Source organism: Ambystoma mexicanum, chromosome 11 (assembly GCF_040938575.1).
Source record: "Ambystoma mexicanum isolate Mex_15411 chromosome 11, UKY_AmexF1_1, whole genome shotgun sequence".
Classification (NCBI taxonomy): domain Eukaryota; kingdom Metazoa; phylum Chordata; class Amphibia; order Caudata; family Ambystomatidae; genus Ambystoma; species Ambystoma mexicanum.
Genome location: NC_090934.1, coordinates 1,357,318,041 through 1,357,345,115, shown reverse-complemented (window position 1 = coordinate 1,357,345,115; position 27,075 = coordinate 1,357,318,041). Strand labels below are relative to the sequence as shown.

The 27,075-nt window shown below is 44.6% G+C and overlaps 1 protein-coding gene across 1 annotated transcript in view; it reads right to left on the bottom strand.

Annotated features, from left to right (window-relative positions):
- The window catches only part of TRPM1 (transient receptor potential cation channel subfamily M member 1), a 594,536-nt gene that overhangs the window by 358,139 nt on the left and 209,322 nt on the right, over positions 1-27,075 (bottom strand). The gene's annotated exons all lie outside the window — the stretch shown is intronic.

Below are 27,075 nucleotides of genomic sequence, written 5' to 3'. Positions count from 1 at the left end.
AAGTATTGTGTTAGTTTTTATAATTGAGTTTATGACTTATAATAGTACTTACCTTTTAAATAATTCTCTTTGCCTGTGTATATATAAAATAAACCATTATTTGTACAATATATCAGTGTACTAGTATTATTATGGTATTGTTTGAGTGTGGACCGAGCTTTGAGAAACAACATAGCGCTTTACAGAGGTATACAACAGTACAGATGCATAACAGAGCGCTTTACAGAGGTAGCAACTGAACAGATATACAGTGGGGGTGGGACACAGAGGAGGGGTACATCTGAGGTGGAGAGGTGAGGGGCGGGTGGCGTCTAGCAAGTCAGGTGGCACGAGGGGCGATGTGATGGCTTAGGTGTTGAGACTGGGAGATTCCTTGAAGAGGTGTGTCTTGAGTTCTTTTCTGAATTATAGGAGCGCGGGGCAAGTCAGATGCTGACATGGAGGAGATTCCATAGTCTTGGGACACAGGAGGAGGTGGTTTGTTTTCTGGTCTTTTCCATTTTGAAGGAGTGGATTTAAAGTCTGCACATGTCCTGGCTTCTGGTGGTGCGCTGTCCACCAGATATGCAGAGTTTCTCCGAAAGGTAGCCGGATGACTTGAAGACCACTCACTTATACATGATGCATCAAGACTTGAAGGTGATTCCTGCGTGCAGTGGGAGCCAGTGAAGGCTGAGGTGATGTGCTTTTATCTGCATAGACTCTTGATTAGGCGTGCAGCTGTGTGTAGGACACTTCTAAGGGACACAAGGGAGGATGATGGGAGGTTTTAGGGGAGTGCATTGCCCCCATGAAGGTGGGATAGGACCAGTGCTTGAACAATGGATCTAAAGCTGTCCGGAAGGGAGGAAGGGCTTTACATTTTGCAGGGGGAGATCTGATACCAAACTGTCTGAGCTTTCTTAGCTATGTGCGTCTTGAAGGAGAGGTGTTTGTTGATGTGCAAGAGGTGAGCTCAGTTGTGAATCCCCCAGAGTTCATGGTTGGTAGCCAGCTTTGTATGTCTGGGTGTTCAGTGTTGTTGGTTAGGAGTAGGAGGGGTTGAGTTTCAAACAAGCACTGGACATTCAAGACTGGATGTGACTAGATCTGCGAGAGGCAGGTTTTGAGCCTATGGATGTCTTTATTGTGTGTTGTCAGTGTATTGGTGGATGTGGATGTTGTGTGTGGCTAGGAGGGCTCCCAGCAGATCCATGTATAGATTCAAGATCAGTGGGGAGAAGATGGAACCCGGCTGGACTTGTCAAATGTGACAGGTAGCATTGGCGATCTAGAGCAGTCCAGCTGAGCAAACTGCTGGCGGTTGGCAAGGTAGGACTTCAACCAGCGTAGGGAAAGGTTGCTGATCCCCATGCACAGATGTAGGGTGTCTGTAAGCGCCTGGTGGTCAACTGTGTGAAAAGTGACTGAGAGGTCGAGTAGAACAAGGAGGCAAGGGTGACCGTCATCAAGGATGTTGAGGGCGTCGTCAACCACCTTTATGGTTGCTGTCTCTGTGCTGCATCTGGATCTAAACCCAGATTAATAGGTTTGGAGGAGATTGTTGGTGTCGATGTGTTTCTTCAGTTCATGCGCCTACCCCTTTCTCAATGATCTTATCCAAGAAAGGGAAGATGGGTGATGGGGTGATAGTTACCTAGTGTATACGTGTTTCTTTGCAGCATATGTATTCTACACCTTCTTTGTACCTTCCTACAGCCCTCTCTCCCTCCTAATAGATCAATATACCAGGTGGTACAGCCTTACACTAAGAGTTTGAGTTTCTGTATTGCCCAAGGTATAGCTTTACAAAGTCCTTTTGTTCGGACTTTAGAACAAATGTCCTAACAATCATCTTCCTGTGTGCTTCAACAACAACAAAAAAAGCTGGTTTAGGCAGCCCACATACAAAGTCATACAATTTCTAAACAGGAAGCATTCCCTGAACAGTTTGCAAAGCTTCAGCACTCACGGTGACACAGAGCTTTGGCAATGTTTCAAGTATGGCCCGGTGGAAAACCTGGCATGGCACACGCAGAGTGAAAACATTTCTCTAAATGACGTGACAGATGCATAGACATAGAGACTAAAGCAAGTGATGCTATGTTTCCCAGGAGGGGTCACGTAGTCGAAGGCGATAGGTTTAGGTAGCTTTTTATCCTGCACATGTTAACTAAAATGCTTTATTTCTGGAATGGAGCTCATGCAAGAAAGAAGCCAATACTGCAATGTCTGTCACCCTGCCAAGGCCCTTGCCCCAAGGCACTGATGTACAACGAGAATAACGCGATTTCCATGGTAGAGAAATCGGGTATAATTTGTAAGCCAGCGGGGAATAGGTATCTGGTCATTGCATCTAAAACAAAGCATTGACAAACCATACCATTGAAAAAAAGCTTCAAAAAACCCATTGAATGCATTTTTTTCAATAGTAAAGGGTTTAGTTCAGTAAAAATGTGTTTTAAACCATTAAAAAACAGGGTTGCGGGGGGATCCTCCCATAAAAAAATACAAAAATGCATTCAATGTTTTTTTTAATGCTTTGTTGTCAATGGTATGTTTTGTTGATGCTTTGACTGTCAATGCAATCACCAGGAACAGGGGACTAATACCATTAACCAATAATATGGGCCTAAGATCCATTACTAGTATTTTAGGCTTCCCTAGGAGCTACAATGACCCACACACTTCCAGCGGATAAGCAATCAGATGAACAGTGGCAAAAAAAAAAACATGACATTACAATTGCAAAAATCGTATGCCAATCGTAGTGGCTGTGTAGTTATGGTTAAGTTGTTGTTTCCATAGGAAGAGCACTTTTTGGGTGGCTTATAACTCTGCTCCCCCTTGACGAATCCACACCACACTTTGCCGAAAAAGTATATGGCCCACTGTGATTATTTTTGCAAAGTTTGATGATGTTTGGTCCAAGGGGGGAAAAGTTATAGGGAGGGTCCCAAAACGTCTTTTTTTCCCATAGACTGAATGGGGGAAAAACTTTGCGCACACGTACAGCCCAAACCACTGGACGGATTATCGCCACATTTGCGGCAGGAGCAGCGGCTTGGTCCCGAAAGCGTGCTTTTGTAAATTTGGTGCCAATCCGTCCAGTAGTTTTCTTTAAAATGACCAGAAAGTGTGTCTAAAAAAATGAGTGATATCTATGTCCGCTCCACGGACACACTTCCCTGTTCGCTCCACGGACAAGATACCGATTGCCTAATCCGTAGCATCACGTCCGTGGACATGTGGCGCCTTCACTGATTGGATGTTGAACTGCGTGAAGTGCGTCAGATTCTTTCGCTACGCCTGCCATCTTTCATTTGGGTCTTGGTGTACGCGGACATCGCCGCTAACATATAAAAAACAACACACCATTGCACTTGTTAACCTTAGGAAATACTGTTTCAGTAGGTGAGGATTAATGAGGCTGGCATGGTGTGTGGCAGCAGGAAGTCAAAAAGTGGGGTTTATTGTCACCAAAGTCATACAGTAAATTGGAAGTTGCTGCTCCATGCAGTGTCCACTGAGTACATGCGAAGGATTACTGCGTCTGTGTTACAATGTATTTAAAATAATATTGCAGACAGACTGGCATCCTAGAGTTTGAAATCTGAGGCAGCCACCTGCACTGTTTGATGGAAATAGCGGGTCTGCAAGTGTATGGAAGTACCAGTTCTCATGCATGCATTCAGATATGTTGTTGCAAAATCAGAATGTATTTTCATTCTGAGTGAAGGTCACTTGGTTTGCTTTTTTGGTTGCGAGCTCAGTAGGCCCACGCATGCGACTGAACCCATAAGGGTAAATTGTTTTCTGACCTTGAGCCAGAGGGAACATTCAGTAAGAATGCAGGGAGTGAAAGTTTGGAAAAAATACCATTTGATAAGGTTACGTATTGAAAACGTTTGTAAGACTCATGTAATATCAGTTCAAGAAGATTCTCTGGTGCACATTTATTGCTGTCTGGGTTTAACGAAGTCAATGGAGACTGTAAATATTGTGTAAGTTTATTTTTGACGACTCTACACAGGAGTGAGTTTTAATTTTTTATTACCACAACAATAATTTGGCATTGTAACTGAGGTACTATCTTTCTGTGCAGTTGGCATTTTTTTTTCTTACTTATGGCGAGTGCAGATTCTCGCCATTTGTAGACTATCACTAGGTTCACCCATGTTCACCGCTATTATTTCTTTAAAATATCATGTATGACCACATCGATTTGTGTAGCAGTTTCCACGTTATTTTTGTCTTTTTTTAAATTGTATGATGAAGGTTGGGTATTGATACGCATTTTCTGTTACGTTTTCCGAACAGCTACATTCTGCTGTACTGTGATTGCCATGGATTCCAAATGCCAAGTGATGGTTTCTTTCCACGCCAGATGCACATACTCGTGACCGGCTGCCTAACCTTTACGGTTTTGTCTGACAACAGGCCCGGACCCATTTGTCCATACGCTGGAGTGGCCATTAGGAGTAACATAACATGTTTTATGGTGGTGTAGGCCGAAGTTCATGCCGACATCTTGGAAATCACTGAGCGACCAAAGCGGTTGCTTTATCAAAAGCAAAAACTTTGCATATGCGAAAAGAACAACGTGTGCATCACGATTAACATTTCCAAAGATGACCCAAGAAACAAAGTTAATATTTGATTGAAAATGGGAATAGTCAGATCGTGTCGAACAGTTTATGTGAAATAAAAGTTCTTTACAGAATCTAAAATGTTTATGTTTTCTTTTACAAAGCAATTTATTATTCCAAAATGTAACGTGCTACGTTGTACGTTGCTGTGTATTCATTTTCAGGTTCTGCGTCACGGCACATAGTTTTGCTTTTTGCAGGCTGCCATGGAAAGCGAAGAGGGGCCATGTATGGAACAACCGCCTTCCCTTCCATAGTGGCCATCTTGGAAAAGGATTTTGTTTTGTAATACGGGAAGTCACAGGCATCCCAAATTATAACGAAAATCCTATTTTTTAGTAGCACAAGTTACTGCTTTGCAAATCTAGATTGTTAATGGCAAATCTCATTGCGTCTAAGTTCTTTACTGAGAAATATAAAGTAGATGGAGTGCATGGGATTTTTAAAAAAAATATATGTTTACATTGTGACAGGTGGTTCTTAAAGTACTTTACAAAATCTAAAATGTTAATGTTTTCTTTTACAAAGCAGTTTATTATTTCAAAATGTAATGTGCTACATTGTATGTCGCTGTGTGTTCATTTTCAGGTTCTGCGTCACGGCACGTAGTTTTGCTTTTTGCAGGCTGCCATGAAAGCGAAGAGGGGCCATGTCTCCCTTTTCTATGGTGGCCATCTTGGAAAAGGATTTTATTTTGTAATACGGGACGCCACAGGCGTCCCGAATTATAACGCACAATCCTATTTTTTAGTAGCACACATTACTGCTTTGCAAATCTAGATTGTTAATGGCAAATCTTATTGTGTCTATGTCCTTTACTGAGAAATATAAAGTAGATGGAGTGTATGGGACTTTTTTTTTAATATGTTTACACTGTGAAAGGTGGTTCTTACAGGAACATTTACTTTTTTTACGGATGGCTTTTTTTTTTAAAGAACAGCTAATAAGAAAATTTGCAAATGGAAATGAGGAAAGAGGCACCAAACAGTAATATGGTGGGGGGGTGGACGGGGGAAATGTTGTGCGTTTGTTACTTGTAAGGTAGGGGCAGTGGTTCTCATGCTCCTTCATTACAGATATGGTGCTGTTTCTTGGGTAGGAGGGATGCCCTTAGCTCATGTCGTTTTCAGATAACTAGTACTTTTGCTAAAAGTATGCACTGTGTACTACATTGTTAATGGCTGACTACGACTAAGTGTTCGAGCTGTGCAAGGGAAATGTTGAAGGTGGAAGTTCCTACATCAGTAAAAAATGTATTTCCACACTGTCCACGAGGCATACATCTTATTGTTAAGTGTGTACGGATTCTCTGACACGTCACTGTGCTGTGCACCAGCATATGGTCATGTGGCATTCTCCGCAAGGTGTGCAATGAAGTCAAATGTTACTCTACATTATGGTTACGTGCTACTACTACAAACCGATCAACTTTAGCAAAAAAAACTTTGTTAAAGGGATGTTATGATTAAGTTGCGCTACTAAAAAACTATGAAATTCAGTAAAAAAAACTCTGTTAAAGGGACGTTGTGGTTAAGTTGTGCTACTAAAAACCTAAGAAATTCACTAAAAAAACTTTGTTAACGGGACGTTATGGTTCGAAGTAAAACCAAAAAACCCTTGAAATTCGCCAGTTATGGTAAGCTAAGCAACCATAACTCGCGCCACCACTGTGCACTGCTAACACTAACACCCAGGACATCAAAGATGACATCAAAAATGTCATTGATGACATCACTGATGACATCACATGTCTGGCTCCCCCTTTTTTCCTTTACTAACATATCTAGGCCACATGGTTTTCTTCAGTAACAGTCAGGAATTAAAAATATAAAAGGTACTATATTTGTAGACTTTCCTTCAAGTATGTTCTTACAGTAATTCCCTTAGGGTCCTGTCAAATCATGTGCTACATATGCATAGGGTAAGTAGCACCTTTGAAACAGAGCAATCATTTCTCTGCATAAAGATAATCAGTTAGGTTATGAACACTTACTTGTATGTGATGTTGTCTCTTTGTGTTTTGTCTATTATGTAGTAAGTGGTTTTCATTACCTACTTATCACATGTTTCACAGTAGCCAAAACTCTAATAAGAAAAAAGTTATCGTTTCACTGTTCAACATGGCAAGCTTATGAATATTGCACCTCCATCATGTATGCTGCACACAATGCCTATGTTTCTACATGAGTACCTTAGTATACTGCATAGAACTTCATAATAGAATGCTACATATATCAATGCATTGCTTAATGCACTAATTGGCACTTGATATTTATTCCAATGATCCTTGACACTTTTTGGTCACCATTATAATAAGAATACCTTCTACAGAGTTTTAATGCAAAGTAAATGTACATGTGATGTCATCAGTGATGTCATCAATGGCATTTCTGATGTCATCTTTGATGTCCTGGGTGTTAGTCTTAGCAGTGTACAGTGGTGTCACGAGTTATGGTTGCTTAGCTTACCATAACTGGCGAATTTCAAGGGTTTTTCGGTTTTACTTCAAACCATAACGTCCCTTTAACAACGTTTTTTTTTTACTGAATATATATATATATACATATTGTAGCTGATCTAAGGTAGCGAGCAGGCTCCCAGCAATGTTAGGGCATTGCTTACATTTCAAGGAGATGCTAATGAAATCTCTGGGCTTCTTGATTTGCAGTGACGTAATAACCGTAATAATCTCAGATTTGTATGTAGCACTTCATGCTGGATTCGTCCAGTTTATGAGTGCTCTAATGATTTCTGTTATTATTACTGCATAGTTAAGTGGTACTCAGTGTATTGACCACAGAAGGAAAAATGACCGAGTTAGCCCAGCCTGGATTAGCAGCAGTTTCTGCGGCCCTCCACGGGTATCTGAGGGGCATTCTTAACTCAGCTTTTTTACCAGCAAGAATGCTGTCAGCATTTAAAGAGTCAGTCTTCCAAGATGCTGTCAGTAACATCCTGGTGCTCTGCGTATGCAAAGGAAATGTCTCAATATGTCATGGGTGCTGCTCAGTATGCCATGGGTGCTGCTCAGAATGCCATGGGTGCTACTCAGTATGCCATGGGTGCTGCTCAGAATGCCAATGGTGCTGCCGAATAGGCCAGGAATGCTTCTGAATACGGCAGACAGTCTTGAAATCGAGAGGCCATTCTGCAGCTCATGATACTTTGATTAACCCAATCACAAGGGGCGTTCGTGCCAATGGCGGGACTTTCCTTCCATGTCTATTTCCTGCTATTTAAAAGCCACATCCCAAAAATGCTTTTTAGGTCGATTTGGTGGCGTCTTACACGGGCAGGAAATGGGTATTTCAGGGAGTTTTGCCCCTTAAGTGCCCACCCTCATCCGCTCCACTTCTGCTCCATCTCACGCGCCACCAGGATTTTCCCCAACATAAAATAGTTTTTTTCACTTAGTTCCGTCCCCAGCCCTGCACCCCTCACACCTCTCAGACCTCGCATACATACATACACACACACTTATCTTCTCTCTGCACCAGCGTCTTGTGGGCCGCTCTGAGGCCGGCCCTGTCAGCCCCTGCACGCACACATATGCAGCATTGGGCAGGACTCGGCCCGGCTGCGGTCTTCGGTATGCAGTCTTTTTTCACCATATTAGATCAATAGATCTTGGACAAAATACTGGATACCCTGTACTTAAGCCATCTTGCGTTGTTAATAATCTTATCAGCATGCCAGAATTAAATGCCCTATTACAGCAGGCTCCGATTGGAGGCCTTGATTTTCATCGAGGAGGCCGCCCGAGGCAGAGCACTAGGTGATGGGGATGGTCTACGCCAGTATCCATGTGAGCTAATGGTCAGCCTTCCCGTGGGCCACTCCTCATTGAAGGCTCAAACTATCTCAGCCACGCGGTTATAATGTATGTAAGCATCAAGATAGTCTGGTATCCCAAAGTAACTCCATGCGGGATCCGTGCCCTGCTCCTGTGCCACCGGACTACCACTCTATCTCTTGGCATGCAGGCATGAGGAATGTCTCACCTGGAAGTGATGGGGATTACCATGTATTGGGCGAGTAGTGGAATGGTCCAATTATTCCATGTGCTGATGTATGACCCTTTTGTTTTAGTCCCAGGTGTGGAGACCCCTGTCTACATTTTACTTCAACCCTTCTTACACTGTTACACCTGTCAATTGCCCCCTTACTGTAATCATACACTCTTTTTCATACACATTTGAGCATTGGGTCCATTGTGTTTCCTTGTGTCATGAAAGCTTGAATTTCAGTGGTAACCTCAACATCTCTTCGGGGCGTTACCCGTGTGGTTGATATGGTGCTGCCCTCACTTGTAGTCTAGTATTTGTCATTGTTTACTATTGTGTTGTTTAATGTTTGGACAATTATCAGAGACACCCACAGGCTTGGTCTTGAGCAGGGGTCTGCAACATGTGTCTCTCCAGATGTTTTGGACTACAAATCCCATTTGCCTTAGCCAGCATTGTCACTGGTGAAGGATCATTGGACACATGGGGCCTCATTACGAGGAAGGCGGCCACGGAACCCTTATCAGCACCATTCATTCTGGGCCGCCCTATTACGAGGTCTGCAGCGGGACCCGCTAGCAGACCAGCATGCTAACAACGGACTCGTTGTTAGCATCCTCCCATTCACATTTACGCCCTATAGGGGCTCAAATAGGAATGGGGATGTACCAGGTCTGGGTCCCGCGAAAGGGATTTACCGGGCCCTCCAATGTTGGAATGGTAAGTCCCCTTTTGCGGGACCCGGACCCGGTACCCGGTTTGGGAGTAGCCATGCTGCTAAACTCGTAATGAGGCCCATGGTCTAAAACAAGAGGAGAGCCACATGTTGCAGGCCCCTAGAAGCCTGTGGAAGTTCTTTGAGTCTTCATTTTAAATGGTACTGACAGTGTTTTGCATCTCATCACCCCCGCCTTGTACAGTTGCGTGTGGTGCCCTTATGTGAATTAACTCTATCTCCAGACAGTGTCCCGTTACATCAGTGGATTTCCGTAGCTGTTCTAGGGACGTCATTTCACCAAAATTCCTGGAAGTGACATCATGTGACCCTTGACCCCCTGATGACATCACAGGAAATGATGTCATTTGACCCCACTGCGAAGTGGTACACAACCTTTCACCCGTTGACACGAAGTGGCATCACATAGCATTGTACACTACGAAAAATATATATGGTTACAATATCACTATAATGTGATGTACATTTCATACAAGAATGGATGGCCATATGTATTGTTAAGATCAGTGTGTATAGGCCAATATTACCAAATTACTGTGAATGCAAGCAGACGTCCACGACCAAATGATAATGATGTGTTATTACTTACGCTTAAGCGCTTTATATAGAAAAATTATACACCCAATATCACCCAACCAGTGTTGGTACTCATTTATGGACACCAGAAGGATGAAAGGCTGAGTTGAGGCTTTTAAGAACAGACTAAATCAGGGACTCACCCCCTGAAGTGTGCCTGAAATAAACCTTTAATAGGTCTAGCAATTATTTTATAGAATTTCAGAAGGACACATTATTTGGTATTCCTATTCTTTCTTATTTAGGGTCATTGCTGAAAGTGTTAGACTTGTGGCACTCCTGTTCTTTTTAAGGGGCCTGAACAAGAAAGCCAGCCACTCTAGAAGTAAAGAGCCACATGGTGCTGGCCACAGCCCAGGAGCTTGTATTACAAAAAAACCCTTTTTGTTTGCATTTTATTTTTTAGAGGTCGCAAGGGAGACCTCAGAGGTCGCAATTGCGACTTCTGGCGACCCCTAAATGATGTCTCTAAGCTGTCCTATTGCTTTTATTCTAGACAAATGGATGGATAATGGGTGTCCGTTCCCCCTTAAACGTAATCTAGAGCCCAAAAGGGTGAAGGAAAAGGACCTGTCTGGCTCTGTGTCTTAGTTGAATGTTGCCTCTTTTCTCTCTCTCTCTCGTAAGACACTCAGATTTTCCTTTGCTTTACTCCTTCAATGATTGTGTCTATTTAATACAATGTATAATAATGACAGGTGCCCTTATCTTTGTGTGTCTTCATGGTTTATGGTCATTGCATCAAATTCCTTGCATCTAAATGCATTTGCATCGAAATTTGTGCATCTAAAAAATTTGCATCAAATGCATTTTTTTCTTTCTTTTTTTTGTTTGGGGGGACACCCCCCTAAACCCCTGTTTTTTACCGTTTAAAATCCTCCTGAACAAAAATGAACCCTTTACCCCAAAAAACATGCATTCAATGCACATTTTTTAGATGGAAAAAATGTACTTGATGGAATGGCATTAGATGGAATGTCTTCATATGTCTGGAAGGTGTCATGAACACTTCCCTAATAAGGGTCAGTCACTTGGGTTCTTTTTCTGTGAATACCTTTCTTTTTGGAGAAATATATTGCTGGCTTTTGCATAGACCCAATATAATTGATCCCAATTATGTTAAGGGCCACTGACTCTGTGGCCCAAGGGTTCTGAGCTTTGCCTGTGCCTATGCTGCTTGGGGCTGTGGCACCCTCTTTTTCAGGGGGCGCTGCAATTGTTCTCTGTGAAATACATGGCTATGTTTGAGATGTGTGGGAAACCCAATTGATGCCCTTGTATACAGGTTGGTGTTGGTTAGAGATATATGCTCAGCGCTGCATGACTGCCAAGGTTGGAGTGTGGCTACAGCTTAACCCACTGAGTAGCAGTCCTTAACCGCTGGTGTCACACAGGACAGGGGTCTGCAATCTTTGACTCTCTAGTTCTTTTGGACTACAACTCCCATCATCCCTTGCCAACTTCCATCATCCCTTGTCAACATAGGCAATGGTGAGGGATCATGGGAGTTGTAGTCCAAAGCATCTGGAGATCCTCAGGTTGCAGATCCATGACCTAGGGTCTGATTCTGCCAGAGTCCTTTATCTCGTGGGTCGTAGGAGTACAGTACAGTACAGTGTATCTGTTTCGGGGGTTCCACACTTATATGGTGGACTCCTTTGCCATGCATTGTCAGTATGTACCCAGCCATGCGGCAGAAGGAGTTGCCAGCATGCTGCCAGCAGGAGAGGCAGGCAGAAGGTGTGCAGTGATTTGGTCATCATTGGGTGTGACTTGCCATTGAAAGTGTGGCCCAACAGCTACATTCGTGGGCGGGGGGTGGATGCAGCTGTGCGGTCCAGCACGGTGTGGCTCATGAAGCTGGAATGTGCCAGGGTCAAGCTACTGAAATGTGCATCCGACACAAATGGACGCAGATGGGAGCCATGCCTACCCAGATGCAGGTGTGTGTCGCAGCTGCACGGTGCCTTGGCTGCGTGCGCCAGGCATGGATGACACTGCACTGTCAGCCAGTCACGTAGATAGGGAGCGGCCTGAGGGACAAGGCATCACCCATTTTCCACAGGTCTCTGAGCTTCTTTCTGGAAGCTCACAGCCCACAGATACCCCTCCCTTAGGACCATGTGTATCCGGTCTAGGCCTACCCTGCTCTAACTTCCTATCCAGACCACTGCTGCAGCAGGAAACATTAGTAGAAGAAAGCCCATCAGCCCCTAGTATTGTCCCATTCATTTGCACATTCATTTAAAGTCACCAGGACTCTGCCCGACCCATGGCAGCCTACAGGGGGCCTCTTGAGTTACATGCATTACTGCGGGAGTGGGCGGAGGCTACAACGATTCCTTATGGGAATTCAGGAGGAACACACACGTCCTTAGCACTTAAGGAGACATGTTTTCAAAATGTTGTATTTAAGATCAAACAAAATGACAATAATTTAGTCAATTTCTCCAATCAGTGTTAATGTCTCCAGTTTGGAGGGCAAAGCTTAAAGAGCGAAGGCCCCATACCAAAAACCGGAGGGCTGGCCAGCAGTGTTCCCCTAGGGAGCCCTCGTATTGACATCATCAGCTCATAACATATGTTAAAGCTGACATTGAATTTAATTTTCTACCAATTGAACAAAAGGCACAGAGCACTCAGCTAACCCACTGTCACCCTGTTTGTCAGTTTCATAACAACTGTGTAAAAATAGCAAACTTTCTTTAGCTGACGTACATTGGAGGAAATTACGTCATCACGGAATTTGGTCCGCTTTCAAGGAATGTTCTGTTAATTATATTCCATGCTGTTGCAGAAATTATTTTGTCTCTTCCGTGAAACAGTGACTCACGTCACTAATATTTTCCTTCACTATTTGTTGAGAAAAACAGGCACATGGTGTCAATGATTTCCCAGCAATTCAGACACAGCTGAGGAGAAATGTGGCCGGAGGAGGGGGAAGTGAGGGGCAAGGCAGAAAGAATCATCAAAAACTCAATGGGCCTCATTCAAAGTTCCGTGGTGCAGAAAAAAAGTGGTGGTAATTCCGTGACCACCACTTTTTTGTGTGGTAACAGAATTACTGCTGTTTTCCCACACGGCTGAATTACACATTCGAAGGCGAAGAGGAGAATTTATCCCCAGCAAAAAGCTAGAGGTGAATCCGCCACAAATCTGTTGATTTACCGTGCAGTAATTGCCAGTGATGAATCTGCCAAAAATCCCCATGGGGTCCTATGGACTAGAAAAATGAGAAATGACCCCACTTAATCCGTTTTGGCATTCATATGGCTGATTTACCACCAAACTCGAAATGAGGGACACTATATTTTATATCCTCTATAGAAAGCATTTTACCCCACAGCCCCAACTTGAAGAAAACCTTCAGTGGGGCTACGGGAGGCAGCTCTCAAGGAGCCAGTGGGTTGACATCTCCCTCACGTGTTCATATTTTCCAAAGCACTGGCCCCCTTGGACCGTCTTTGGGTACAAACAATGCCTCAGGCACTGATCAACATGGATTAGCACCTTTTGGCTTCTGATGTCTTCATCACCATGGCCTCACTCCAGGGAAGACTGGACAGGACAGGCACAGCAAGGAAAAGCAGAGAGGCAGTCTTGAAATAATGAAAGCATGTTTTGGCTTTGCAAGCTTTCAGACCAAATAGCAGATCAACTAAAAGCTTACAGAACAACACATGCGCTAGCCCAAGTTCAGAAACCCTCCTTTTAAGATTGCTTGTTTACATTTTTTTTTTTACTTTTTAAGTGTGCAAAGAAAGCTCTGTTGTTGTTGAAGTGCAGTTCAAGAATTCAACTAGGCTCAGTCTCGATAGATGAATGGGACCCTAATATGGTACAATAATGAAAATATCCAAGCTCCCCTGACTTCATTCTAAGTCTGATGGACTTTGTAAGCTTGTGCATTGTGTCACCTTGGCTTTTCTCATTTAAAAGTTAATTCTGGACCTGTAAGGTAGTGAAAAAATGCACCTAGTGAATTCATTGCAGAATGTTCACAACACACATCTTTCAGTGCAAAATATTCATCACCCAGAAATTCACCTACAACACATAATTCTTACGGTTCAAGTAGTACGTTTGGAAAAGGGGATCATTTTCTTTAGGGGCGGGTTAGGATTTGGGGAGAATGGGGGCGGCTGGGGTTCCCCTGCATTTTACTGATACTCTGAATTTATAAACGATGAACATTTGAAAAAAAAAACATTTAGGGATGGAAAAATCAGAGGTAAAAACACATCGAACCATGAAAGAGTATCTGGTGAGTAAGGGTGATAGGTCATGCAAACACTCCACAGCAGTCTCTTGTATAAGGGGCTGCACCGCCATGTAGTAACAAAATATGCAACAAAGCGCCCTGAACTTGAAGGAGTCGGGCTTCTTGTCTTCCGAGGTGGCCTATAGGATTTGCTTTATGCCCTACAATGTTTACCCATCTAGCTAGAGAGCTGTATTTCCCATGTAAATTAAACCCCAGAGTCAAAACAAGTGAATCAAATGGTATTAAGTGCGCATGGCATGTTTTCGGAGGCCTGAAGCGACTGTGTATGCAGCATGTTATATAAGACCAAAGCGATGCATACACATGTGGACCTAGGGAATCTAGATTGCTCTCTTGCTGATTAGAAACACGTGCACATCATGTATGTTTCATGCCGGTTTCCTCAACATCTGAAAACTGTAATAACTAGGGCGAGATCATTATAGCAGGATGAGTTACCAGCACCCGTAGGTTATTGCCTGAGGCAAAGCTGAGGGCTATACCTTGGGGATTGGTCATTATCCCAAGTGATAATGACCCTGCCAGATCTAAAAGGATATTAACACATGGAAGACTGCAACTAACCCGGAAAGTGTTTTTATTGTGAGCAAGAAAGGGATCACTCGTAAGTCACATGACATGTTATTTGAACGGCAATATGCAAGTTATCACCATCTTTATACATGTTTGTGTTTCACTGTTGGTGGTTAGTCTGGGGAATTTGTCTGGACACTCCCCTCCCTGCCTTTACACAGTTTCATGCAATGGTTTCTGTGCTGCTTGATAGGCTGTTGCTCAAGTCAAGATGTTTGAAAGGAGGTCTTTACCAGAGATTAGAGACTACATGTAAACATTCTGATTGGCTGAGAGAAAGTTTATAACGCAACCCATTTCCTAATGAATCATGAACACCCGCCTCATAAAGAAATGGCTCTTTATAGCTAATGGCTTCAAGGCCAGCAGATCATTCCCTTGGACATCTTCAGGGAGCTGTTCACATGTGAATGGAAACATCGCTCATGTTTGCTGGCATGCACCCATGCGTACACACTGCCCTAATGATGCTCGCTAGCTGTATGGGAGAGACAACACTGCTTTGTAGCATATGCCATGTAAACACTGTACATTTCAGCATTCAACTTGTTCTGTACCATATTTGCATATTTCACCCATTCAAACAGAGCACACCTTTCAGCTGCTTAAACCTGGGCATGTTGCACATTGTGTCTATCACTCGGTTGTGTTTAAAGGCATCATTCATCCTAATGTGACTCACCATTTAAAAATCATTGAAATTAAATCCTTTTTTTTTTTAAATTCATGCCCCAAACCTATAAACAGACAATATAGGCTAATGGCATTATGATGATGTTTGCAGTCATTAAAGGTGTTAATTAACCCCTTCACTCGGGCCAATAACCTCTGAACGATTCATTAACATCCATTATTCATGATTGGCTGCAAATTAAATCAATACTGCAAAATAGTAACGTTATTTAATGGTAATCAATTGATGGAACTCAGATAGATGCCAGGCTGCATTGGCCCTGCTGGGATACACATGTGTGCCCTGATGTCTGAACAGGGGGTCTGGAGAGAGCCCTTAGCTCAGCCTGCTCTGTTACTGGATCCTTTGGCATGTGGTATAATATAACAATAAGAAGCTAAGGAGCTTCTTTTTTAGAATTATTGAGTGCTAGTCAAAATGCCAATTGCATCAGGGTCTAACATTACCCAATGTAATGCGACTCAATGCATAACCTTCAGCTGAAAAAAGGAGTGAGTGGGAACTGCACGAATGTCAATCTGTGACCTGCAGGCTGAACACAAATGCCAGAAATGGGTGCTTAACTTACTGAGCTGTCTCGCAGGCAAAATATCACCTTGACGCATAATGGCAACTATCTGAAGAACCATCACAAGTGAGCTTCCGTACTCACTGTCAACGGATTCTCCATTCGCATGTTTTTTTGTTTTGTGATTGTTTTTCGTACATCTACATCACCCGACGGTGCATGAATCTGGTTTGACTTCTGATGTAGAGAAAATGTCAACCTCTAAACACGTAGAAAGGAAAATGTTGAATTACCAAAAAACATTGAATGATACAGAAAGCTTTAACAATGTTTTTTTTTTCCTTTCCCCTTCCACCCCCTTAGCAATTGTCCCTGTTCTTTTCTCTTCACAGCCCCCTCTTACTGCTTGCCCCAGCCTTTCCTGATTGTAATCTGTAGCTATCCTGCACAACAACCACTTGGCAAGGAGTTTTAGGGCCTGCTTCGTGCCTTTTGCAGGGATTTATCTGTGTTTTTACTTTGATTTCCTATCTGTTTTTTTTTAGCTGGACTGCTCCTAGGGTGCCCTGTCTTTATGGTCTAGTCCTTTGTATGTTTCTAGCTTTTTCCATTCCTCTCCCACTGTCCAATTCTTAAGCAACTTGCCCGGGCAGCCTGCAAAGGGCACAGGGTCCGGGCGCTTTCCATAGGGTGCCCACCACTGCTGTTTGCCTGCTCACCTGGCACTCTAGCGCTGCCAGACACCTCGCTATCCATCTACAGCTACTTCCAGGTAAGGGACTTCTTCATTGCATCGCATAACTACTGTATTGTGCCACACTTGCATAGTGCTTCCCAAAGTGTTCCAACAGGGGGCTTGTTATATTAAATCTCACCACTTTTTGCATTTCGCCCACTGCATTGCCATTTTCTGCTCAAATTTCCAGTGCTATGCTGACGACACTCAACTCATTTTCAGGCTGCCTTCGGCCACCTCCTCTCCTTCTCTCATCTCTGATTGCCTAAATGCCATTCATGATTGGTGTGCCAACAACTATCTTTGTCTGAATGCCAGCAAGACTGAGATCCTCCTCATCGGCACACCTTCACCATCCTTTCCCCTTACTCTCTGGCCGGCCTCCCTTGGCCTTCCTCCTACCCCCACCTGTGAGGCTAAGAATCTCAGGGTCATCTTTGACTCCTCACTTTCCTCCTCCGCCCACATCTCTGATGTCTCTAAAAAGTCAAACTTCCTACTGCACCTCTGCAGAGGTACTCTGCCTTTCCTCTCCTTCCCCAGATGTTCACTGTCTCCCAAACTGTGGTTCTCTCTAGGTTGGACTATTGTAACAGCCTCTTTCTAAATGTACCTGCCTCTGCTCACCGCCCTCTGCAACTAATCTAGAACAGGACTGCAAGACTTGTCCTTGGCCTCAAGCACTGGGATCGTATCCCTCCAGTTCTGAAATCTCTCCATTGGCTCCCAGTGGATGCAACCGTTTAATTAAAAACCCCCAGCATTGTCCATAAGACTTTCTGGGGCCTGGGTCCTAAATACCTTCAGCTATCCCTCCGCAAATACCTCTCTTGGGTTCCTTTCTCCTCTACCTCTAACTCCCTCAGGGTCAGTTGTTTTTCAAAGAAACGAGTTGGGGGTAGATCTCTGTCTTCGGCTGGGGCCTCCCTCAGGAACAGCCTCCCTGCCACTCTGAAACTTGAGGAGAACCATCAGCGGTTCCGGAAGCACCTCAAGACTTTCCTTTTTGCTTCTGCCTTCGCCCCCCTCTCCCCTACTCTCTCTCAGCACCTTCCACCTGGCCACACTCTGTCCTCCGGGCCCAGGTACCTGCTCACCCTACCACCCTCCCGCACTGCCTCCGGGCCACCGCCTACACTGGGGTCTGTATCTGTACCCATACAGTCCGACCACCCTTTTCTTCCTGCAATTATAAGACATACCCTGTCTGCTGCCATAGACCCAGCACTTGCCACTTGCTGGCTGCACTACCACTGTTTCTTGCCTTTATTATTTTTATGTATTTATTTATTATTATTATCTGTTTCTCCTTTGCTCCGCACTTTCCACTTCTCCCCCCTTCCATGCACGTTTCCCCTCTCCCTCTCTCATGCACTTGCGCGTTCTCAATGTCACTGGGCCTAGTAAGATCATTGTTTTGTTCTCCTCTGTTCCCCTCCCTTGCCTTGTCGCGCTCTGAACCACTTGTATATGAACGCAATAGAAATAAAATATCATATCATATCATTAGGACCACCATTGTCTCCATGAAGGCTGACACCGTTCTGTTGTGCAGCATCATTTCATTGTGTGTCGGTCCAGGAAACCCTGCGTAGCATTCAGTGTTTGCAAGCTCAACATCACATACCATTTCTATGCCCATGGTGTGTTACTGCTTCTATTTTCTGAGCAACTGCTTTCAGGCCTGGGGTGGAATACATGGGGCATGTGTGCAGTTTGTGACGATTCTTTAGATAGCGTCACTTCTCCGAAGGGGAGAGCCCTTTTCCATGAGGCTAGGGAGGTGAGGCCACTAACCAATAGACCCCCTAGAGGTGATAACATGTGGGAGGATCACATGGAGAGGCACTGCTCTACTGGGGATAAGACCGCTACCGGGAGACACAGCCCCTTTTCACCCCAAACCCGTAGGCTGATGTTAATGCCCAAACCTTCTACATATGAGCTCACGTCCAAAACTATGTGTTCATGTTAAGTATCAAACCACCATGATGTCATTGGTACAGTGACGAGGAATAGTTTGAGAATGCTACAATTGGGTGGGATATAGGCTTGATCAGCTGCTGTCAATTGGACTGATGTTACACTGGGGCTGCCCCTGCTATTTAAACTTAACAGCAAAGAAGGACATGGTTCTTCATCGTCTTCTGTCCCTCCCAGCAGCGGCCCATGCAGTTCTGGTATGCTGAAAGCTGTTAAACATCCAAAAGGAGAACCCGGCAAGCGAGGGAGATGCATTGAGGCCATAAGGCTGAACTTGGGCTTCGGGAGACTGCAGCAAGGCACACCGCCGTAGTTAAAGAGACAAGCAGCGGATGCCCAAGAAGCTTATTACAAGTTGGTTGGGAACCAGCATCGAAAACCTGAAGAAGTGGAAAGGTGGTGCCGAGGCACCCTACAGTAGCATACAGCAGAGCTGTGTAGGCAAATATGCAGAGAGTATAAGTGACAGTGGTGGTGGCGTGACCTGTCGTAGGTGGACCGAGGGGTCCGACAACTGCGCCAAGACCAAGAGCAGTAATTGGCCATGGAGAGAAACAGGCCACAGAAGTAGCATGGAAGAGGAAATTGAAGTAGAGAGAGTCGACCCGCAACCCCTGGTGAAACCGGTGAAGAATTCCCCCGGAGAAGGTAACAGGAACAAGTACAAGTCCCTGGATAGTTCCACAAGAGTGTGTTGCTGGAGAGTCAAGAGGGATTCAGGGAGCATTTTCATTGTCCCAGTGGAGGCAGGATAAAGATTATAAAGAAAGTTCAATGTGGAAACCTCCTTAAAGGAATTACAAGTTTTGCTGAAAACTATAAGGAACATTGGGGAACCAGCTAGGAGAAGAAGTATTCTCCTAGCCTCACAAGGATCCCGTAGAACTGTTTTCTTTTTGTTGTGGGTAACGAAAAGCCCAGAATTTAAGTGGAACTTTACTTTGAGAAAATCTGGCATCTTATGGTACCCTTTCCATCCAGGAGAGTCATTCCCCTGGTCACGATCAGAAACTGAACTTTATTATTGTTTATTGTAGTGACAGAGATGGCATAGGAGGTTTTTGACTGGAACAGTGCCTTTTGATTTTGACTTTCACAGACTTCCTGTCGAGCACCAGAGCGTCTTTAGTTTAGGTATGGAAAGCCCCATTATAGTTAAGGACAGATAGGCTTATCTTTCTTTTGAATACAAGTTTATTGAAAACATCACGTCAACACTTGGTCAGTTTCTTCATTCCATGCAGCCACAAATGGTGTCAGAGGTGTGATCCTGCCCAGCTGGCAAAAATGGGGGGACCCTTACATTTACTAAGTTTAAACTTATTAAAAAAAGCGCCAAGGCCCAAAAAATCTTGACTCTCTACTATCGGCCCCAGCAGTGCCGCAGCACCAGCGGCCCAGCTCACTGCTAGATTAGCCCCCCACTAGCCTGTCACACTGCTGCTCTGTGTCAAATGTTTGCCGCTGCAGCAACTGCTGGTAGTGCTAGTAGTGGGATGGATGGGAAGGAGCACATATGGGTTGAGGAAGTATAATGCTTTAAAGTTGGAAAACAATTCATTTGGTAGGTTTAGTGGTTCCGGCACCCCCAGAGGCAAAAGAGTGCATTTGAACCCAATCATTGGTACACCGTACCACTAGTTCTTTTAATTTTTATAGAGCGTACCTTCACTTCAAAGGCTCAAGAAACGCATCCTTGATACTTTGTCTTTGTCCTGAGCCAAATAAATAATCGGCTCAGGCCGGACATTCAAGCACTGCCTGTTTCCCAAGTCACAGCTAGGTAGACACACACACACACAGCATCCGTGGCTATGCAGGTGTTAAGGTGCTCAGGTTGAAACACATTTCAGTGGCAGAGCCTTTCATATGCATGATGGAACATTTCCAACTCAAAGAACTCACAGAAATCTGTGCACGTTAAAGTGAGCAACACAAAGTGCCCATCATGAATAACAATGTGCTGGAAGTTTGTGACAGACTCTGCATATCTATCTTTGTTTATTACACAACTGTCTTAAATCACTGAAAGCATTGTGGGGTTAACTAGATTTTTCAGGTTGGCATTATCTTGCATTCTGGGACTTATCCCTTACCATTCAGGATGTGAAAATGAAAGCCACAAGGATATTCTTTTGGCTTAACATGTTAAGGATTTACATGCTGTCATGTGGATTTATCATGCAATTTTTGTTTTTTGTAAGTAAACTATATACACCATTATTACTGTAGACCTTGAAATCCAACTATTTGAGCCAATGTTTGTGTTACTGGTCAACCCCACCCCCCCCCGACCCCCTCAACATTGCCTGCCTTCCCAGCTACCTCACTCCCTCCTTTTTGGATGCAAGCAGCCAGAGTACTACTAGTTGCTTTTTTTTCCACGTCCGCGTATGCACAGTGAGATTGAACGAGTTGCCTGGCTGGGATGATGGGATCAGACACATGATTGGGGAGGAAGGAATGCTCAGGGGCAATGCGTTTGTCTTGGAAGCAAGACAATGCAGCTCAACACAGGTTTGAATCTCAGGCTTATAAACCACTCCTTGGTATTAAGCGAGTTATAAATGTACAATTAAAATAAATAAAATAAATAAATGATTTACTCACCTTGAGCCGAGACTTCAGAGGAGAGTACTACTGTCCCGGGCCCGACTGCTTCAAGCCAAGGTGACCGAAAAAAAGTCTCAGTTGTCGCCAGTCACCTCTGCTGTGCCACTGCCTGCCTTTGTGCACCAGCTAGAGTGTGTCTAAGACTCACTGAGTCTGTGCACCCCTGCCTGGCTGGCACACATGGACAGTCCCATTCAGAAAACCGTGACCTGGCTGACTCATCTGGCACGGCACCCCGGCATCGCATGAAAAGAAAAGAGATAAGCTGGTACGCCTCTTGGAGCATGATTGCTTACTGGGTGACACAGCTAGCATGTTTGAATTAATTAGGCTGTCTGGCAAGGGCAACATTACTCACTTAAGTATACAATAAAGTCTGCTGCTAGTGTTGTGTATGCATTATGCAAAAGACGGGTCATGTCCTCCAGGCCAGTTGACTAACTTGTTACAAGTTAGTCAACTGGCTGCCCCGGAGGACCCGAACCGCCGCAGCATCTGTGTCCCGGGCCCCCGGCCTGATGGCAAGCTTTGCTGCATATTGCTGGGTTTGGTGACAGCAATAAGAATTGAATTGTTGGGCTACCACCAGGCCCATGCCGTGCTGCTGCTGCAGCGAGGCCGAGGGTCAACTCAGTGCCCAGGTGATCTTCTACTCCCCCCAGAAAATGCCAACACGACAGCGGCACAGCATGCCTCGTTGATGCCATTCTTTTGTGAAGAAGATCTAACTATCTGCTTCACACTGGGGCTCTGGGAGCAGTCAGATCTTCAAACAAAAATGCCAAGAATGAGCCAGCCACACAGAGTACCTAGGCCTCTGCATCTGCTGGCCTGCTGCTAAACACTGTGTGGAGTGCTCAATAGCAGGCCAGCTTCCCTGCTGCAGAGGCCATGTTGTACTCTCTGGGCCACCTCATTGTTGGCATTTTCTTTTTGAAGATCTGAATATCGGTTTTGCAGCAGTGCACTGGGAGCTGTCAGCTCGCCCACGACTCTGCTGCAGACTAAAGAGTGTCAGTGCCTACAAAAGAGTGCCTGTGTTGGCCACTGGCAAACACTGGCACAAAACAAGCACTGCCTCCGACCCTACGCTAGCCACCCCAAATCCATTGGCTTTGATGTAAGTAGTAGTCAGGACATGGTAATTGAGGTAGTCAAAGGCCAATTGATACCCACCGGCTTAATCTTATCCCCACCGAAAGGCACGTACATCAGGCTATTGTCAAAGTCCGGCTTGGTCTGGAGGCATGGACTAGATGTAGTAGCAGGTGTGATCGACCCGGATTACCGGGGAGATGTAACAATTTGGCTCCATAATCATGAGAAGAAACCCTACCACATCCAAATTGGAGATAAAATAGACAAGAGTATACTGGAGGCAGCCCTTCCTTCCAAACCTGTGAAAGTCCCAGAGCAAGAGATTACAGAATGGGGTATCAAGGGCTTTAGGCAAGCCGACGAGCCTCTCCAAAAGAGGTTACATCAATGGCAAGCACAGATGCTTCTGTTAGTGCTGAAGTCCTGGGTTTGGTTGATTAAGACACGGAAGTAGTCCCTGAACTAGCATTTGCACAATAAAATGATCTGATTTTGACTGAGGCTTTTCATGATGCCACTTCCAAGGAAGAAGGCAGAGAAAGGGAGGATCCTTCTTTTTTTATAAAGAAAAGCCTCCTTTACCGAAGAGATGTTACACATGAGGGAATATATCGAGGACCCAAATGGTGGTTCCTAGGAGTCACCACCACACTCTCTTAGAAATGGCACATGCCCACCTGACATCTGGGCACTTAGGTATTACCAAGAAGCAGAAACAAATAATACCCACATTCAACTGGCCAGGGATACATTCAGATGTTAAAAAACTTTGCTGCCACATGCACACTCTGCCAGAAACCAATTCAGGTCAATGTACCTCTGGCCCCACAACCCATTCTGATTATAGACATCCCATTCTCAAGAATAGGGATGGATATTGTAGGCCTGTTAGTAACATATTAGTGATTAGTGATTAGGAAACAAATATATGTTGGTCATTGTTGATTACGAGACCCATTAACCAAAAGTGTTTCCGATGAAGAGTAACACCTCTCAGCAAATACTAATGTACTTGATACCTTTCTTATCACTGCTGGGTTTTCCCAAAGGAAACTCGAACCGGCCAAGGGAGTACATTTATGTCTAAGCTCATTGCAGAAGTGAAAGAAATCCTCCACATTACCACTTTATACACCTCTGTATACCATCCACAAACAGATGGGCTTGTGCGATGATTTAATCAGACCCTATAGAATATTCTTAGGAAGCTGGTTGAGGCTGATGGCCGAAATTGGGATTTAATGGTGACGTGGGCCCTTTATGCAATCCTGAAATCTCCCCAAACTTCTTTATGTTTTTCTCCTTTTGAACTCTTGTATGGTCGGGACCCAAGGGACGTCCTAGATATGCTCAGGGAACCGTCAGAAGAATGTGAGGAGGTTGTCCTTCCTTTATCTCAGATGGCCCAACGTCTGAAGGAGCACACAAATGTGGTCCGAAAACTGGTGCATAAACATCTGGAGAAAGTACATGGTGCCCAAAAAGCATATTATGACTAGAAGATAATAAAAGGTATTTTTCTATCGACCAAAATGTTCTGGTCTTATTACCGACCTTAGGACACAAAATTCCCTCAAGGTGGCACAGCCTGTATGAGATCTTAGAACAAACAGGCACCAGTTAATTATCATGTGTCACAGTTAGACAGGAAACTCAAACCTGAGAATTATCAATTATGCAGAGAGCACAGAACACAGTTTGATACCACTGGATTTACCTCCTTAAAAACAAGAGGATAGACAAGATCTGCTTGATCAGTTCCCTTATGCATTTAGTGAAGAGCACAAATTACCTGCTCACTTTTCTCCACCACCTCTACCCTCCTCTCATGGGGACATTATTAAAGGTGTAGAGGAGTTTTGGAAGAATTACCATCTTTTCCAGTGACATACAGGGCACCTGGGAGATGGGCAAGAGAGCCTTTGCATTCACCCTGTGTTCACATTTTTCTAAGGTTTCTACGTAATTAGTCTTATACAGCTCCTTCGGATAGGTTGTTACCAGTTTACCCAAGTACCAGATGCCGTTGGGATACCAGGGAAAGGCTTCACCAATATCGGAGCGGACTACGCTCGGCATCAAAGGGAGTACTTCTGATTTGGACCAGTTAATCTTCAAACCCGAGATGTCCACAAACCGGGTATTTCCTCCACTAAGGGTAATAGATCATGCTTGGGGTGTTTCACATACAGCATCATATCATCTGCATCAAGGGAGATTATGGAGAGATGGGAATACATTTTGACTCCTCTGTGAGCGTGATATTCCCGTATGGCGCAGGCCAGGGGTTCAATCGCCTATGCAAAAAGGATGGGAGACAGGGGGCAGCCCTGCCGAGTGCCCAGAGTCAGGAGGTTATAATCAGATAACATGCGATTAGTATATATTGTTGCTTTCGGTGCTGTGTACAATAATTGCACCCATTGGAGATAAGCGGTTGCTATGCCCAAGCGCTGAAGGACCTCGAAAAGAAAAGACCATTCCACCAAATCAAAGGCCTTCTCAGCGGCTAACGCTTCCACCACAATTTGGATTTCGGGGTTTACATTATGCATGAGCGAGAATAAATGGCGCAAATTATTCTGGGTGGAACGGCCTTCTGATCAGGAAGACCAAGCGCCAGCATAGGAGGCAGGAGCCTGTCGGCCAGGATCTTCGCTAGGATCTTATTGTCTGTGTTGGCTAATGATAATGGCCTATATGAGGCACATTTACATGGATCTTTGGTGGGTTTCAGTAGAATATTGACAAGGACAGTCCTAGTGGATTCTGAGAGCATCCCCAGTGATCTGGCGGCTTCATACATATTGCATGATGGGGAATCAACAGATTAGCGTATGCTTTATATAATTCTTCTGTAATCCCATCTAAACCTGGGGCTTTACTATTGGGGAGAAAGAGAATCACCTTATGGAACTCTTTGTAGGTGGGGCGGGGGTCGTTCAGGGCCATCCCTAGGGTGGGTTCTAGCCAGTGCAGCTCTACCCTGTCCAAGTATTGCACAAAAGAATTGTGTCCAGACTGTGTCTGAGAAGTGTATAGTCTTTCATAGTTGTCACTGAATACCTCATTGATTCCTGTTCCATCTTTAGTCAAGTTTCCCTCTGGTTCCTCAATTTACATTATGGATTCCAACTGGTGCTCGGGTTTGATTGCCCAGGACAGATTCCGGCTTGGGCGGTCTCCCTCGGCATATGAGGCAGCTGCAATGGGATCACCTAAGTTTCCCTCCTCTCTAGCTGTCAGGAGGGTCATTTCTTCTCTGGCTGTTTGGAGTACGGACCGTACCTCCAGAGAGTCTTTAAGGCCCTGTTGCGACTTTAGATATTTTATTTCCTGTTCGAGGGAGGATATGGAATTACGTATGGATTTCAAGACACCGCCCTCTTTCGCCAGGCAGCCACCTCTAATATATACTTTAAAGGTTTCCCAAACAACCCTGGGGTCTGATACTAAACCCACATTTACTTCAAAGAATGTTTGAATATCCCATCCAATTTAGTCTCGAAAAACAGCGTCTTTGCATGTGTCTAGGGGGGCGAGCTGGGACCAGAAAACCTACTAATACTGGGGAGTGGTCGAGAGGGTTCGGGGGAATATCCGGGTGCTCATGATATCTTGGGTCAAGTCAGATGTCACCATAACATAATCGATCCTTGAGGAGCTGCCATGTACCCCTGAGTTGTATGAGTATTCTCTGGTTGTGGGGTGTAGTAGTCGCCAGGAATCGTGGAGATCATGGTAGTCGGTTATGGCTGACCATTTCTCAGCTGCTTTTGGGAGGGATTGCTGGGGCGATGAGGATCTGTCTAGATCCAGCGAGATGGCTACATTGAAATCTCCCACCCACATGACCTTGTAGGTTGGGAACGTATATAAATGGGCAGCGCAGCGCTGAAAAAAGTCTGGATTGTCGTTATTTGGGGCATAAATGTTCATGATGAGAACACACCAGCCCGCTATTTCTCCTGCAAGCAATACATAACGGTCCTCCTCGTCCCCAATTTGAGTAGGCAGTTTGAATTCTAGTGATTGATGGATGTAGATGGCTACACATTGGGAATGTGTTAAATAGGGTGAGCCGTGTCTGTGGACACCCCACCTTGTTAGGTTGGGAAGTTTGTTATCTTGTGCCAGGTGAGTTTCCTGTAGGCATTGGATGTTCGCCCCATGTTTTTTTGCATAGTTCGAGATCAGCAGTGCTTTTTTCCCATTAGTAAAACCCTGTATATTCCAAGTTAACAATGTCAAGTTCATATTGTTTCCTCTAGTTGTATCAGGGGTACCAATGTTGTGAGTTGATCAAGTTCTCCTGTAAGTATTCGTGCAACATCCCGAACCTAGTAGGGATGTATCTGGCTGTTCATGAACTTCAGGCCCGCCGAGGTGCTAACTGTATACATGTGTTTCATCGATCGGCACTTCTTATCTCCCCAACGCGGAACAAAAAACATGTTCAACTTGCAAACATAACCCCGGTTCCCTCCCTCTCCCGACCCACGCCAGAAACAGCAATTTACAAGCCCCATAGTGTCCACCCCCATCTAGTACACACCCCGAGAGTACAAAAAAAACAAGAAAAAACAGTGTTAAGTTTGTCGTCAGGCACGGGGAGCTAGCGGCGGCTGGGATTGCTCCATG